General features: G+C 47.7%; 1 protein-coding gene across 2 annotated transcripts in view; it reads right to left on the bottom strand.

Annotated features, from left to right (window-relative positions):
* DAAM2 (dishevelled associated activator of morphogenesis 2) overlaps positions 1–8,703 on the bottom strand; it is a 118,393-nt gene extending 109,690 nt beyond the window's left edge. The window contains exon 1 of one of the 2 annotated variants that reach the window (XM_042938654.1): positions 8,661–8,703. The gene's annotated coding sequence lies outside the window, so the exon portion shown is untranslated. Of the gene's footprint in view, positions 1–7,923; positions 8,173–8,660 lie in introns of those variants that run through there. The other variant, XM_042938655.1, reaches the window with a different exon arrangement.
* Positions 8,704–16,377: the final 7,674 nt, after the last annotated feature.

The raw sequence follows: 16,377 nt of genomic DNA, 5'->3' as shown, positions 1-16,377 counted from the left end.
GGTTGGGTCTCACCTAGAAAACACACAGAATAGAGCACAAGAAAAGAATGCACTGTGTCATATTCTAGCAATAATGGACTAGAAAATAATGGACTGCTCCAATGTGGAATTTAAGATACAAAACAGATGATCATAAGGGAAGGGAAGCAAAAATAATATAAAAACAGAGAGGGAGGCAAACCATAAGAGACCCTTAAATACAGAGAACAAAGTGAGGGTTACTGGAGGAGTGTTGGGTGGGGGGTGGACTAAATGGGTGAAGGGCATTAAGGAGGATGCTTGTTGGGTTGAGCACTGGGTGTTATATGTAGGGGATGAATCACTAAATTCTATTCCTTAAATCATTATTACGCTAGATGTTAACTAACTTGGATTTACGTTAAAAAATGCAAAATACAAAAATACAAAAAAGAAAGAGAAAAGAAAAAAGAAAAAAGAATGGGTTGCTCCAAAACAAGTTCATATGAAGTAGTCAATATTTCTGGAGCAGGCAGGGGGTTCTCTGGAAGGGCTCTTGAGGTCATCATCTCACCACGCAGCCTCAGTCAACCCCATGTGGAGCCCTGAAGCTGGGATGCCCTTTAGAATCTTCCCACATTGGTCTAGAGGGGCCAGGCCTTCATCACGCCCGTCAATCATTGGATGCAGGTGACCCAAGAGAGGAGTGTGGGCAGGAGTGATGATAGGCAGGGCAACTCTCTTCAGTGGGCTGACCACTGCCAGCGCCACCTGCCACTGGGGTCAGGCCAGAGCGAAGGTCAGGGTGGCACAGTATATGCCCACTACTCGGAGATTTGGCCCCAGGTGATCTGAGTGTAGAGTCTTCACGCCTGACCATTAAATTACACTGCCTGATTTGTTCCACTGGGATGATTCTCCCAACTAATGGATCAGTCTTTGACATTTTCTACTGCCTTCCTGCATGGGCAGTGATGGAGAAGAACCAAGCAGGGAAGGCTAAACTGATGGGGGGGGGGGGCGCCCACAGGGCCTGATGCCCAATAGCTTTCCCAGGGGACAAACGAGGCCCACACAAAACGTGCACTCATATCCCAGATGGTCACCAGGGCTAAGTACATCAATCAGTCAGCCTGAGTGCCAGAATGCAGCTTTTCTGGGTGATGGATGCTTGATATGTCAGACGCAAGGACCCAAACTGGTGATCATCAGGATGAAACCATGTTTAATAACTGACTGATGTTAAAATAAATATCCCCACAAGAATGGCATGATCTCAAATATATAGAGCCGTGGGTGTCTTGGCCTAAAGAAATCAGACAAAATAAAAAGAAGTTTGATGCATTGCAGGGATAACCTTGATAGATGCTCAAGGGGAAGAAAAGTATGCTGCAGAGTAATGTGCAGTTAGACTCAGTTTCATGAAAAACATTCAAACAACAGCCGCTATGTCTGAATACACACCTGCAGGTATTTGTATGAACAAGGGAAAAGACAAATATAATCCTAGGCTATTGACATTAATTGCGAGGGTGTGGAGAGGGGGTATTCACTTTCCACTTGTCTCTTTGTATTTCTAGATGATGCCCATTCACTTGTTTAAGTAAAAATTATTCATAATTTGGAAAAATCAAAGAATATGCTTTTTAAAAGTATCAGCATCGTGTCATGTGTATAGTGGGGTCCCATATAAAAGTATTATTTCATTTTCTCTCCCCCCTCACCTCCATCAGGGCAGCTCCTAGTTGTCCACTAGGGGTTGATCAAAAGGCCAAGATTTTTCTGCGCCCTCCCCTTAATCATTAGAAGAGAACTTTATCTTAATATTCTTCCACACACAACATGCATCTGCCATCAAAATAAATCTGCCACTAAAATCTATAAAAATTATGCAACATGTTCTGTAGTCAAATGGCAATGCTGACCATAGCAAGCCAACTCCCAATTATCTTGGCACATATACATGGAAAGCCGAGAGAAGCCAAAACCCAACTTTTCACCACATCTGCCGACAAGAAGCCAAAGGCTTGGTTTTATGTTTCTCTCATCTTTCCCTGTCCCTGGCTACTCCTCAGGAGAGGTGTTCCAGAGGGCAAGAACCAACAGAGAGTACAGAGATGGTCCACAAAGGGTCCACATAGTCTATAAACTGGGTGATTCTATATGGTTGACTATGGGGATTTGTTCTTGCAATCCCATTAGTACCTGGGCAAAGGCCTACTCTTTCCTCAAGAGTTAATTCAAATATCACTGAGTTGAACCAAGGGTCTAATTGACATTGTTGGGCTACCAGGTGTGGATTCAACAAGGCAATTTGACTTTTATGAGCTCCAAACATGTAGAAGGCATGAAGGAGACTCACTTCTTCCTTGCCTGCTAATGCAATGTGTTAAATGTTATGACAGAGCTGTGCGCCATGTTTGTGGGAGTGAGGAAGAAGGAGTGATTGGGGCAGGCGGAGAAAGCCTTGCAAAGGGCATTACAGGGGGAAGCAGACACCTGAGCAAGCCGGGCAGGACAAGTGGACCAGGAAGACAAGGACTGAGGAAGGTCCTTTCAGGTAGACAGAACTATGAACAAGGATACAGAGGTAGGATATGCTTGTGACCAGGTTAAGTGCAATAAAACCTAAATTATCCCCTGGAGGAATGATGGGACTTGCTGGTCGACACAGCAGCCAGACATTCAGGAGCATTGCACTAACACACCCGGGGGGCCTGGACTGACCTGTGCCATCTTAAAAGGACACCTGTTACCTCCGAAACCAGTTTTTCTTCATCACCCCAGCTCATTATCTTTGCCTACCACATCCCTTACTCTGCCTGTAATACTGGCTTTGGATTTTGACTTTAATCTAGTTCGTTTCCTTTCACTTGGTTAATTGCCAGAAACTACGACCATTACAGCGAGAGCTAACATTTGTTGAGTGCTTCCACGAGTCCAGGGGCTGACGATCCTCTCAACCATCCTGCGAGGGCCGTATTATTTATTATCATCCCCCTTTTTCAGGTGAGAAAACAGACTCAGAGAGGTAAATAATATGCAAGGTCTTACAACAGGTAAGGGGGGGTGCGCCAGGATGCAAGCACGGGTTTGTCTGATTCTAGAACCCACATTCTGGACCACCATGCCATCACGTCCCTCCCTAAGATATACTCTCTGTTCATGTCTGAGATTCAGAGCAGGAGCCATCAAACTTTTTCTGTTAAAGGGCCAGACAGTAAATATTTTTGAGCCATACAGTCTCTTTCACAACACTCAACTCTTGCCCTTTTAGCATGACAGCAGCCAGAGAAAATACATAAACAAATGTCATGGCTGCATTCCAATAAAACTTTACTTATAAAACAAGGCCAGCAGGCTGGATTTGGCTGTTGAAACTCCTGGCTCCTAATCTACAGTAGTTTGTTCATTCTTTCATTCAATTAGCCAACAATTACTAAGTGTCTACCTTGTACCCGGCACGACCCCAGGTTAGGGGGATACAGGGAGCACCACACAAGTGCCTGCCCTCATGAAGCGTAATCTAAGCAAAGAGTTGGCTGTGTGTGTGTGTGGAGGGGGGGGGTTCACCCATGCCTGCTACCCTGAATATTAACCTTGGGACCCTTCACTCTTCCCTTAGACCTTAGGCTCTCTCACTCACACTTCGGATCACTTGGGGAGCTTACAAAACTGTCAATGCCTGGGCCCCACTCCCCAGAGATTCTAATTTAATTGGCCTGGGGTGGGCCCAGGTTTTGACATGTTTACAAGCTTCCCAGGTGATTCTAAGGTGCAGCCAGGGATGCAACAGAACCGCTTGGGCAGCTATTGCCTTCCCGTTTCTTCCACTCACTTAAGGTGTGAAAGAGGGGAAGTCCTCTAAGCTCTCAGATTCTGAGCTGTAAAACAGGGTGCAGGCCAATCTCATAGGATTATTCTAAGGATGAAATGAGGCCACATGCCTTTCAAACTGTAGGCCGTTACATAAATGTAAGGTACTATTGTTACCGTGTCATTATTATTCCGTTTTAATGGTAGGTACTGCCTCAACGACTTCTCTCCCCAGTTTTGACTTTGATTCTTTGAACCAAGACAGCGTTTGGGATTTCTAAAACAAGCTGTATGGAGGGTTCGCTAATAGCCCGGGTTCATGGGTCAGTGAGCTGGTGGCCTTTCCTTTCTTCCAGGAGAGGATCACATGGGGCTATTTGTTTGACATGGGGAACACTGATCTGTGCCGCCTCACTTTTGTATTAAAGGTCTCCATCTCCAGGCTGAGATAGCTGACCTTTGAGCACTGATGTTAAGCCCTGAATAAGTAGCTTATTTGCTTTGACTCATGGACAAATGTCCAAAGCCATGCACTTTCTTAAGCTTAGAACCAGAGAGGGAGAAGGCACTAACATTTTGCTAAGCTCCGAGCACTTCGCTAGATCTTTCCCATATATATTTCATTTTCAGTACAACCCTGGGAAGTAAAAAAGAGTCATTGTTTTCATTTGACAGATGAAAAAGGATCAGAAATAATGCATCACTTGGGACCTGGGGATTCCAGAACTCAAACCTGGGTCTACTTGATTCAGAAGCTCCTTCCACCGCATGGCGAGGCATCCTACAAATAACTCAGCTCCCCTCTGGCCAGGACTCAGAGATAGAAAACTGCCTAAAGTTTATTTTTTCTAGTTTTTTTTTCCCCTTTGCTCTGCTTTTTTTTTTCTGTGGACAGGAGACCCAGAAAGAACCCCACGACACCTGTTAACACCCATAGTCTGATAAACCTTGCACATTACTAGCATAACGACACATACAAATCCAAAGAAAAAGCAATCCCCCTCTGCACAGCATCTTGACAGTGCAGTTTTATAACCTCATAATGAAACAAAAAACAAACAAACCAAAAAATGTGAGAAGGGAGCTGGAGAAACAGATACTGCCAGGAGCGAGGAATTCACTGATCCCCCGATCTGGGCCATCTCAAGAGAAGTTGGCCACTGGCTGAGCCTCTGAAAAGTCATCCCAGGCCACAGTTAAAGAGAGAGCTTGAACAAAACAGAAACAAATGTGATCTTCAACATCTTAAATGTCAACTTGAAGGATAACTTAGAAGCTCTGCGATGGGCCATGAGAACCTGCAGCTGCCCTCTCCAGTACTGTCCAATGGACTAGCCAACTCCCCAAGACAGTGTATCAACCGGGGGCAGCTGCCCCACCCCATATGCCCCAGAGATGCTTACGGATAGCTGAACGTCCATACTTTACAACCCATTGGAGTTGGCTGCTTAATCAACCTCCGACCTCAGGCTGGTTCTACAAGACTCACCTGGTTCTTGAGCTTCCTGCCCTGCCCCCACCACACACATACGACCTTCTCCCTCCTGAGAGATCTCCACCACAGAAGTGGTTTCCAGACCAGATACTCAGGATGCCTGCTACCTTCTCCCACTTGCTCATGCCTGCTCACTCTACTGGTCACCTTCTCTAGAGGGCAGAAATATGGGTAACCTGGGCCCTAGGACTGCCACCCACTGGCCCTCAATAATGGAAAATAGGTGGCCAGAGCCGGGGAAAGGTCCTTTCCCCAAAACCTAGACTCCCGATGGCTGAAAAATGAAGAGATAAAATTATGCTATCCCCTTTATCAAGGATCTACAACATCACTAGCTCTGTTCTTAGTTCTTTTCCATAAATATCATTTTTGTAATAATCTTGTGGGGTAATTATCCTCCTTTTACAGATGAGGAAGCTAAAACACAGAAAGAAAAAGTAACCTATATGCCAGGTTCCTAATTCTCTCCCAGGGCAATTTTCTCTGAGGTCTGCACTCTTTCCATCTTGCCGGGGTATACCTCAAGTCCAGCGCCAAAGGACACAGGATCCCCAAACACAGAGGCTCTGGCTGTGGAGACCTCCTCTGCTATCAAAGCCCAAGTCGTTCTTCCTGCCAGGTGTGTTTGCCCTTCGGACCTTCAGGGGAGCCTGAGAATGCATCCTCTCTAAATATTCTCATCTCAGAGACGACCCAAGAGCAGGCCAGAAGCTGGAGCTGACAGAAGAAGCAGGGAGATCAGTGGCCTGGGAATTCGACCTGGGTCTGAAGTTGCTGAAATGTCTCCCACAGCAATCCCAGAAAGGTTAGAATCCCACCAACGCTCCAGAGAAACCCCACGCGATGAAAGAGTTGAAAGCCCTCGACTGGCCTGAAGGAGTCTTCTGATGGGACAAGAGTATTTCTGAGAGTGTGTCTCCTCTGGGTCCCCCTGCCCCTGGGTCTTCAGCCTTCTATTTGCAAATATTGGGAATGAGTGGCGAGGTTTAAAATTGGTACTTCCACTGGCTCCACTAAAATCAAAGAAGCCTGTGCCTCATTAATGATTTTGCTGCCTCCCAGCCACCTGCAGGTAGGCATGCCCTTGCCTTTACCCCTGGATCCCAGGCTCTTCAGGAAGGGGCAGAGTCTAACCTGTTTAGTTTCAAAAACTCCGGGGGCGGGGGGTTGGGAAAGCAGACCCGGGAGAGAACATGTTCCCACAGAAAGCAGTAGGCTTTCCACCTCCCCCACACTCACCAAAAGAAAACACATTCATAGGCCTCCCTACTGGTCCTGCCCTCTCCGCCTCCCGCTTCCTGAACTCCTGACTTTTTTCAGAGTTCTATCGCCCAGGACAAGTTTCTCTCCTCTTCTTGTCCTGATGGGGGCACGAGTATTCACTCAGCATCCCAGGATGTGGAGGAACAGTTCTGAAAACTCAGGAGTGAGCGTGCAACTAGCGGGCAGCAAGACCATAATAGCCTAGTTGTTTTTTGTAAAGGAAGAACCACGGGGAGTCGGATGCAGCTCCCAGCACAGAGGAGAAATGGGCTGTGTGTGCTGTCACGGCAGAGGCCAGGACCATCCCCGCACAGTGACAAACGAATAAACATGAGCCTGCACGTGCATGCCTCGGTACCCAGCTACCCGTTTACGTGCACTTTTGTTTACACAGCCCTTGGGATGGTTTCCTTCTTCTTCATCACAGTGAAGGCGAAGACATAACTCCTGAAGCGAAAACGAGTCTATTTCCGACACTGCTGTCTGCTTCCCTAAGGGTCAATTTGTGTAATTTCTAAAATCCACCCCAAATCTCGAACTTCCTGTGGGTCCGTTTTTACATCTAGATTTCCTCCCTGTCCTGTACATTCTCTCATTTTTTTTCCTAGGACACAGGGAGGGTCCAGCAACCTTCCTCCCACCCAAACGTTGTAGGCTGGCTCTGTTGCAAAATATAAAACTAGAGACCAGGCTAGGGCAGAGCTGAAAAGTCTCTCGTTGTGGTCACTGGTTCTTGGACCCAACACTGACATCCAGCAATGTGCACTGGGCCATTCAGGGCTGGTGGACCCACAGGGCCTGCACCCCAGCCTCCTATCTGAGAGCACAATCTCCCTCTACTTCCTAGGGAAAATCCATCCCCTCCAGTAGCCCACTTTTCAGAGAAATCCAAGAAACTGACACCAAACCCGGAAGAGGGAGAAGCATTAAACTAAACTTTCCAGAGATGGGAAGTTGCTTTCTTTGCCCTGTAGACTTCAAGGAAAGCCCTCCAGGGAGTGTTCCCTGGAGAGGCGTAATCTGCCTTCCTACCTTCCCAGGAACTTTGCAAATCCACCACAGAGCTGTGGAAAAGTAGCCAAGGCAGAGAGAGAAGAGTTAAATCAAGCCCAGACCTCAGCAATCTGTGTTCAATTTTGATAAAAATCTCTCTCCCTCTCCCCCACCACCCCCCTTCCTCCACCCCACGGTTCAGACATGTCTCTTTATGTTAGGAGCTTGCATCTTGTTTGGGGCACCGCGGCGCTCGCTCCCGGAGAACCAGGCGCGTCCCTCACCTTGGGCACATGTGACAGACGCATCCATCCCTCTCCCGGAGCAGGACCCGACCCAGAACCGCAGTGTCCTGGCCCCACCGCCCCCTCCTCCTCATCCTCCTTACAATTAATTACCTGCCTCCAGACCGGATCCTGCCTTCCTCGGTTAAGTCAAAGTCTCATTGCCTGATGTCAGGGCCACAGCAGGAGGCTGGGTGGCCGCCACAGGTGCCGAGGTCCCTGAAGTCAGGACCCCCTTTCTGGGATGCTCCTTCTCTCGCCCAAGGTTTACCACTGCGGCTGAGAGCAAGAACCTCCCGCTCCCCCTGCCCTGCCTGCTGGCCAGAGGCCAAGTTTGCAAGTGGGAGCTGGGGCTTGGGAAGAGTTAAATCACCCGAATAAAGGCACAAGGCTGAGCCCCGGGAAGAGCCACCACCACAAGGTTGTCAGTTTGGGGGGTACCGGCTAACGTTCGTTGGTCCACTTGTGACAACAAGGAATCCGATTTCAAAGCCACACACAAAAAAAGCATTTCTTTAAAAAAAAAAAAAAAAAAAAAAAAAGTTTTCCAAAGACACTTCCTGCGTCCAGATGTGCCAAGACCGACAGACACAGACACACACGCAAATCACGCCCCGTACACACACAGACACGCACACAGGCCCCGGAAGCCCCCTCGAGGGCCGCTGGCTCCCGCAAACACTTTGCAGAAACACAACAGGCAGCCCGCGGAGGGGCCGCCTTTGCAGTCCCCTCTCGGCGGTGCAGAGAAAGCAAGGGGGGGGGAGAAGCGTGGAGGTGCCGGCAGAAAGCGCCCCTTCGCCCCGCCCGGCCCGGCGCGAAGCGGAGCAGAGGCAGGGCCGCGCACTTACTCCGAGGACCCCATGGCGCGGCCGCCGCTCCCCGCAGCCCCGAAGCCGCCGCCGCCGCCGCCGCCGGCCGCCGCTCGCCCCGGCTCCTCTGGGCGCCCCCGGGCTCCGAGAGCGGGCGGCGCGGCTCCCCGCCCGGCCGGCCCGCGCCCGCCCGCCCCGCTCTGACGTCAGGCGTCTTGGAGCGGGATATTTATGGCAAGGATACTCTGAACGTTCCCTAGGTAGAGTTCTGATTGCAGTTCCTTGGGATTTGTAATTTTCACACTTTCAGACAGAGAGGAGGGGAGGGAGGCAGGGCGAGCGCGGCCGGCAGGGCGAGGCAGACAATGAGGGTAGCTGTTTCCAACTTTGGCAAGAAGCCTTCCCAGGGCTCCCTCTGTTTGGGAAACAAGTAAGGGTCAAGGAGGCCAGAGTGGCGACCTGGGCAGCGGGGAGGGGGGGGGGGGGGGGGGGGGGTTTCTGCCCGCTCCTCCCCTGGGGAAGGGGCTGGAAGACCTGGTCTGAGCCGGCCGTGGGGTCAGGTGCTGGGGGATGCCTTTGTTCCCCAAAGTGTGCTCCCGTGGGAGAAGGAGTCCCAGGAAGGTGCTAGGGCCGGGATAGAGATAAATCAGGCAGACCAGAACAGCTAATTAGAGAAGCCCTGGTCCACACCCTAACAACTTTTCCATTTCTTCTTTGGGAGTGTGTACATATAAAAAAAAAAAAAAAAAAAAAAAAAAAAAAAAAAAAAGTTTATTTTTATTAAATTACGTTCCACACTCCCTGCCTCTGTATAGCTTTTCCAACTCAGTGCCAGTCAATTCATCTTACTTTACTGCTTATATAGAGAGTTTGAGCCGTTTACAATAGCTCTTATTCATGCTTTTAAAAAATTGCTTTTAATTTTTTTTTTCTTCAATATGATTGTGATCCACCTCCATGACTGGGACTGGAAATTGCCTCAGTCAAGAGCAACGGTCTCTTCCATGATTGGCACCATCCTCAGGGTGAGCATTCGACCTCTGATACCCCCCACAATCCCGGGAGTGTGCAGTCTGATGGTGCCCACACCAGATGATGACCCATGCAGTTTTCTAAGCGTTTAAGACCCGGAACCAGCGATCATCTGTCCCTCCACCTAGCTAAAGGGGCTTAGGGAAATGGCTTGGCTTAAGGGCCATCTTTCAAGAGTGGAGAAAAAGAGGTCTAATGCTTTATCCTTCGTGATTCCCGAGGACTGGAGAATAAATGTAATTGCTCGTGCAGTTCGATAACATAAATGTGTAGGTATCCAACTCCCCTTAAACGGAAAGGAGCACGGATAACCGCAAAGCATCACTAAAAAAACACAACTTTAGTGAACTTTCCATTAGCCCAGATGGGGTAGAGGTGGGGGGGTGTCTTAACCACAGTTACCGTGCAGCAGGGATTCAAGGAGTTGGAATGTGTTTACCCCTTTGGCAGGAGCTGGTTAGGGCTGATTGCCAGAAGGAGCCAAGTCTTGGGCCTGGGCCTCTTGGTGGGGGACAGCCAAAATGTTTTGGTCCAAGCCACAGAGGGCCCACAGCCCTGCTGTTTGGTCACTGTCAGTTTGCCCTCCTGAGCATAATAGCTCACTGCCATCTCCCTCCATCCCCTTCCTCCCATCAAGGCTCCACTGGCAGGATGAATCCTGCTCTGTAGTAGACATTAAAAATCAGCTTCCAAAAGCCAGTGACGGACCCCTTCTCTAAGGGGTCTACACTAAGGAACTCAGGAAACTGAAGTCTACGATATTCACTGCTCCGGGCTCCCTGGTGCTAGGGATAGCTAAGAAACCCGGTTCTGGCCAGTGAGGCTGGCATGCAGAAGACAAGGGTCAGCTTCCATGAAAACTCTTTAAGAGAAGGTCAGATTCAGGATGGCATGCCCCCTCAACCCCTTGGCACTCCCTATTCCTCTTTCTGCCACTTTTGCTCTTTTGGAACATGGATATGATGCCTGGAGAGACAGCAGCCATCCTATAACCTTGAGAACAGAAGTCACTCACTTGAGGAGGATGGAGCAGGAAGATAGGAGTTCCTCTGACTTCTTTTTAGGTGAGAAAAATAAATTTCTATGTGTTTAGATGATTGTTTGAGTCTTCTGTTGTTTACAGCCAAATATAACCTTACTCGACACACTCCCAATCAATTCACCAAGATATGATATAATGTTGGGACAATTCCTGAGCATTAAATTATAGGTATCATGATTATTTTTAATGTGATAGTTCGTGTTGGCATAATTCTTTATAGTTTTCAAAGCCTATTCGCATATATCTCCTCTGAACCTCACAATTTTGGGAGCTATCACTATAACTTCCCTTTTCTGTATATAAGAGAAGCCAGATTTGGTAAATATCCTGCCCAAGATCACACAGTCAGCAAATAAGTTACCTTGAATGCTACCCTAGTTCCTCTGACTCCAATTCTGTGGATTTTCTGCAACATTTTTAATAACACAACAAAAAAAAAAAATCCAATGAAGAATCTTTATTCCTACTAAATGGATGTGAATTCTAGTTACTTCAACCAAGATGAAGCAGTTTGCAAATAAATTCTGGAACTGGAATGTGCCGCAGTCCAATTGGGAATTAAGTCCAGTCTTCTGTCTCCTGGGATCCGCATGACCTTCCAGCTACCCTCTGACATCCTGTCCTGAATCCCTGCAATTCCTCTTTCTAAGGTCAGTGACCTTTTGTATGAATCGGTCTTGTCTCTCTTCATTCTCACATCCTTTAAAATGCTTACACCACCCCTTTCTTGAAGCTCCCCTTTCTCAGGGACATCTTCCCGTCACTACAACCTCCTTGTGTGGTTTCTGTTCTTGGTTCTTCCTTCACCTACATGTTGATGCTCCCAGGGAATCTGTCAGTGGCTGTCCTCCTGAGAGTCATGGACTGTCCTTTGAGTTCATCTTCTCTCGCAAATTCCACCACAAGCTCTTGGGGAAAGTCAACCATTGTCTCTACAACCAAATGTACATGCCAACCGCCACTTCCTCTCAACTTTAATCCCACTTTTCCAACTCTTTATTGTCTATATTGCCCAGCATGTGGCAATCCTTAAATAAATGGTATGTATTTTTAATTATTATTGTTTAAACAAAAGATGCAGGAAAGTTACTAAGGCATAAGAGAATTTTATGACTGACTCATTTCTAGTTATCAGGAAATAGGATGTGACTATTCTCCTTTGAAAATCATGCCACAGGCTAATCTAATTGTCCATGGTCATAAGGAGTTATAGTGTAATTTATAGAAATTAGCAACATCCAGGGGCATTTGGGTGGCTCAGTCGGTTAAGCGTCTGACTTCAGCTCAGGCCATGATCTCACAGTTCATGGGTTCAAGCCCCACGTTGGGCTCTGTGCTTACAGCTCAGAGCCTGGAGCCTGCTTTGGATTCTGTGTCTCGTTCTCTCTCTTCCCCTCCCCTACTCATGCTCTGTCTCTGTCTCTCAAAAATGAATAAACATTAAAAAAAAAAAAAGAAATTAGCAGCATCAGTCCAAACAGAAATGCAATGGCAGACCTAACGAGAAATAGAATATCCTCATTAACTCCTTTTAGAATTAACTCCATTTACAATATCCTCATTAACTCATTCCAGGCAAAGTGAGAGAAAGGAAAGAATTAAAGATGAGATGGGAAAGGGCCAGAGACTTAGGGGTGGTGTGTGGGGAGCATGAAAGGGATAGGAACAAGGGAAGTGAGGCTGTGCAAGGGAATATTCCGGGTCTGTGAGAGGGGAGTCCATCCCTGCCCAGGTGAGCTTTTCAGGTTCCGTTGGGAAAGGAAGCAGGAGAAGCTCATGGAAACCTGTGGATTTCACTGCTAACGAGATGTTTTTGAGGCCAATGAGCCCTGAAGAATCCATAAAGTGTGAGAGGCCTTTCCAGGTCATGTGATTTACCCTCTACACCCCTTCCTCCAACCCACAGGTTCTAATGTAGGGAGGCGCCTCCTATTCTCAAGACTGCTGGGGAGGAGGCTCCCTCTCCATCTGTCAGTCATTGGCGTGTTCCAGACATGTCCCCTGATCACACAGTGAGACTCTGTGTAGCATGCTGCTAATCTAGAAAAGCCTGCTTCTTCACTGAGAGATCCCCAAATAGTTCACCAAGTTTGTCCTGGCTTCCAGTCGACCATGTACTTCCAAGGCTCAGCCTATTCATGGGGAGAAGCAGGCTTCACAAAGGTCTCTCCTTGCTCACTCCCGAGGGGTACAGTTCCTGGTCTATACTGCATGGACCTCGGCAGCACTCACTGAAGACCTTTTGGAGACTGAATGAGAATCCCGTGAATACACCATCTAATCGAGATGAGGCTCTCCGTGTATAACATACCCCTTTCCCTGATTTACTGACAAGGGCTATAGAATCATGAAGAGAACTCGTTAGAATCAGAGACCTTAGTAAAATCCCCAGCCTTGCTTCTCAGTGCTGTGTGATCTCAGCATTTCTGAAGCTTAGTGTTTGTGACAGTTAATTTTATTTGTCAACTTGGCTCAGCCACAGTGCCCAGATATTTGGTCAGCCATTATTCCAGGTGTTCTATAATGATATTTTAGGGTGAGATTGGCAATTAAATTGGAGAACCTCCATGATGTGGGTGGGCCTATCCAATCAGTAGAAGGCCTTAATAGAACAAAGATTGGTCTCCAGGATTCTGTCAGCAAATGGCCTTCAGACTTGAACTGCAACTCTTCCCTGGGTCTCCAGCCTGTCAGCCTACCCCACATCAGATTTCGTACTTATCAACCCTCCACAATTGCATGAGCCAACTCCTTAAAATAAATGTATCTATCTACCTACACACACACATGTGTGCACACACACACACACACACACACACGCACACACACATCCTGATGGTTTTGTTTCTCTGGAGAACCCTAGTACAATGTTTCTCTTCAATAGCAGGGGATGTAGGGGCACCTGGGCGGCTCAGTTGGTTGAGTGTCTGACTCTTGATCTCAGCTCAGGTCATGATCATGGGATCGACCCCTGTGTTGGGCTCTGCTCTGAGCATGGAGCCTCCTTGGGATTCTCTCTTTCTCTCCATTCACCCCTCCTCTATTCACACACTTGTGCGCTCTCTCTCTCTCTCTCTCTCTCTCTCTCTGTCTCTCAAAAATAAATAAAAATAAATAACATAGGATGAAGATTATTCCATCCCAGATCACTGTGGAAATGGTCAAATTAAGGAAAAAAGGTTTCTCTCATCCCACCGTGTAAGCCCTCGTCAGAATCACTCCACGGACCCCCAGGTTCTGCTCAGGAAAGTGCCAGACTCTGTACCAAGGGTACTGTTAGTGCCCAGAAGGCAGAAGAAGCTTGTTCTAAACTGGACCCAGTTCAGCAGGGACATGTCACCCCTCAGGCATTTTGATCATAGGCCCCATCCTGCTTCTCTTACTGATAATAAGAGATGCAATCTTCATTGTTTAGAACAGGCCTCCTGGCCTCCTATTGTCAACACATAACTTCCAAGCATACAACTAAAGACAGAAAAAGTCCAGAGCTACCACAGTTTCTTCCTGGAAACGATGAATAGTACACGCACTGCTCAAAGATGGCTTACTTAGGTCCTCATTGTGGTATAGTAGAAAGGCCTCCAAATATGGTATCAAAAAAACCTGGTTTCTAATCCCAGTTCTGGCTTTTACAGCTGAGTAAGAACATCTTCTGTGAAAAATACAGTTTAACAGGAGTATCGACCCCATGGTGCAGAGTGAGAACCAAATTACAGAACGTCTGTACCTTACAGATGGCCATTGTTCTTTTCCTTCTCTTCGTCCCTTCCCGTCTCCTCCCCTGGCACCACCAACACAGACAGACACACGGCTCCTCCGTTAGTTAATACCGACAATGCACTTAACAGTAATGTACAATTCACCAGGTTCCTGGCATCCAGTCCTCTGCAAGCCTCTTTGCCCAGAGTTAAGAAACTTCCCCTGGATCAGACATGACCACACCAAATAGGCAGCGATTGGAAAATTGCCCCATAAAAGCCGTCTCCTTCCGAGGCGCAGGACTGCATTTTTTGAGAAGCCTTCTCAGGTTGTTTGCAGTGGCTTCGAGGGTCGGCTCTGCTGCCTTGCCTACGTCAAAACCCTAAGTGTTTAACCACAAGACACACAATCCCGGGACATCGTGGCGGCGGCCCTCTACCCCCATGGCGAGGCAGGCCACGCGTGTGTCTAATCTGGTATGTGGCCCCCCAGCAGGGCCAGTGAGGCACCGCACCTGGCCAGATAGAGGATGGACTATCACACAGTGTGCACAGTGCTTGAGTGGGCGGGAAAGGGAGTGAGATTCCTTCCCACCCTCCCAAGACACGGTATGATCAGAGCCTAAGGTCCGCAAGCTGGGAAAGGCCACGCTCGCTAGTAGCCACAGCTTCTCGTGTTATTTCTGGAGTCAGAATATTTGCACACTCACGACTGCATACAAACTCCCATTCTAGTCCCATTTTCAGTAGCTCAAAGCCCTGTGAAAAATAACAATCAGGGCCAAGCGTTTCAGTTAGCTTCAGAGTAAAGTTGTATTTTGAAATGTGAGAGAAAGGAATCTTCCCAACTGATGTCTAGTGAGGGTGAGAATGGGTCACACACACACACACACTTTTCTCCATTGAAAAATAATTTGAGACTGCTTACAGTCTTCAAGCATGTGTGACTCCGGGCTGGTGTATATGTGTGTATTCAACTGAGCAGGAACTTGTGACTTCAGGAGAAGCATGACATGTTTCATCATTCGGTGGTTTTGTCTTTTAAAGGAAAATATCTTAAAAATGGCAAAGTGATGATGTTAGGAATCTGTTCTTAATTACCACTCAGTAACTTGGCAATCTGTTTTATCCCATTCATTTCTTTTGGAAAGTTCTCAGTAACTCGTCTTTTCAGTTGTATGCGCACAACCTCTCTCTCTCTCTCTCTCTCTCTCTCTCTCTCTCTCTCTCACACACACACACACACACACACACACACACACACACAGATAAAAAGATAAAACCCACCTGGGTTGCCCTTGGAAAGAGTACAGGACATTCGCACACTTAATGAATTCTCCTGTAAATATGCACAAGCACAGATTTTCACACTCTGGGGGAGTGTCATAAATGCCCAGTTGGTGTATATATGTGGTTTGGGACTCTGGTGAGAAGACTTTCTTACTTTCTTTAAAGAAAAGGAGGGGCACCCGGGTGGCTCAGTCAGTTGGGTGTCCGACTTCAGCTCAGGTCATGATCTCGCAGTTTGGGAGTTCAAGCCCCGCGTCAGGATCTGTGCTGACAGCTCAGAGCCTGGAGCCTGCTTCCGATTCTGTGTCTCTGTCTCTCTCTACCCTTCCCCCGCTTGTGCTCTGTCTCTGTCTCTCTCAAAAATAAATAAACATTAAAGAAGAGGAAAAAGGAGGAGGAGGAAGGGAAGAAGATGGAGGAGAGGAAGAAAGAAGAGGAGAAGAAAGAGGAGGAGGAGAAGGAGGAGGGGAGGAAGAAGGAGAAGGAGAAGAAGGAAGAAGAAAAGAAGAGAGGAGGAGGAAGGGGAGGAGGGGGAGGAGAAATCCTCCTCTAATGCCATTTGCTCTTTCATTCCCGTTAGGTGCCAAGCGCTGTGGTAAGTAAGCCTTGGAGATGCAAAGGTGAACAAGATGGGGTTCCTATCATTAAGGAATTTGGTCTAGTAGAAAAACCATACAATCAAGTTCTACAGTCA

This window comes from Panthera leo, chromosome B2 (assembly GCF_018350215.1).
Source record: "Panthera leo isolate Ple1 chromosome B2, P.leo_Ple1_pat1.1, whole genome shotgun sequence".
In the NCBI taxonomy this organism is placed as follows: Eukaryota; Metazoa; Chordata; class Mammalia; order Carnivora; family Felidae; genus Panthera; species Panthera leo.
This window is presented reverse-complemented; position numbering and strand designations above follow the sequence as displayed.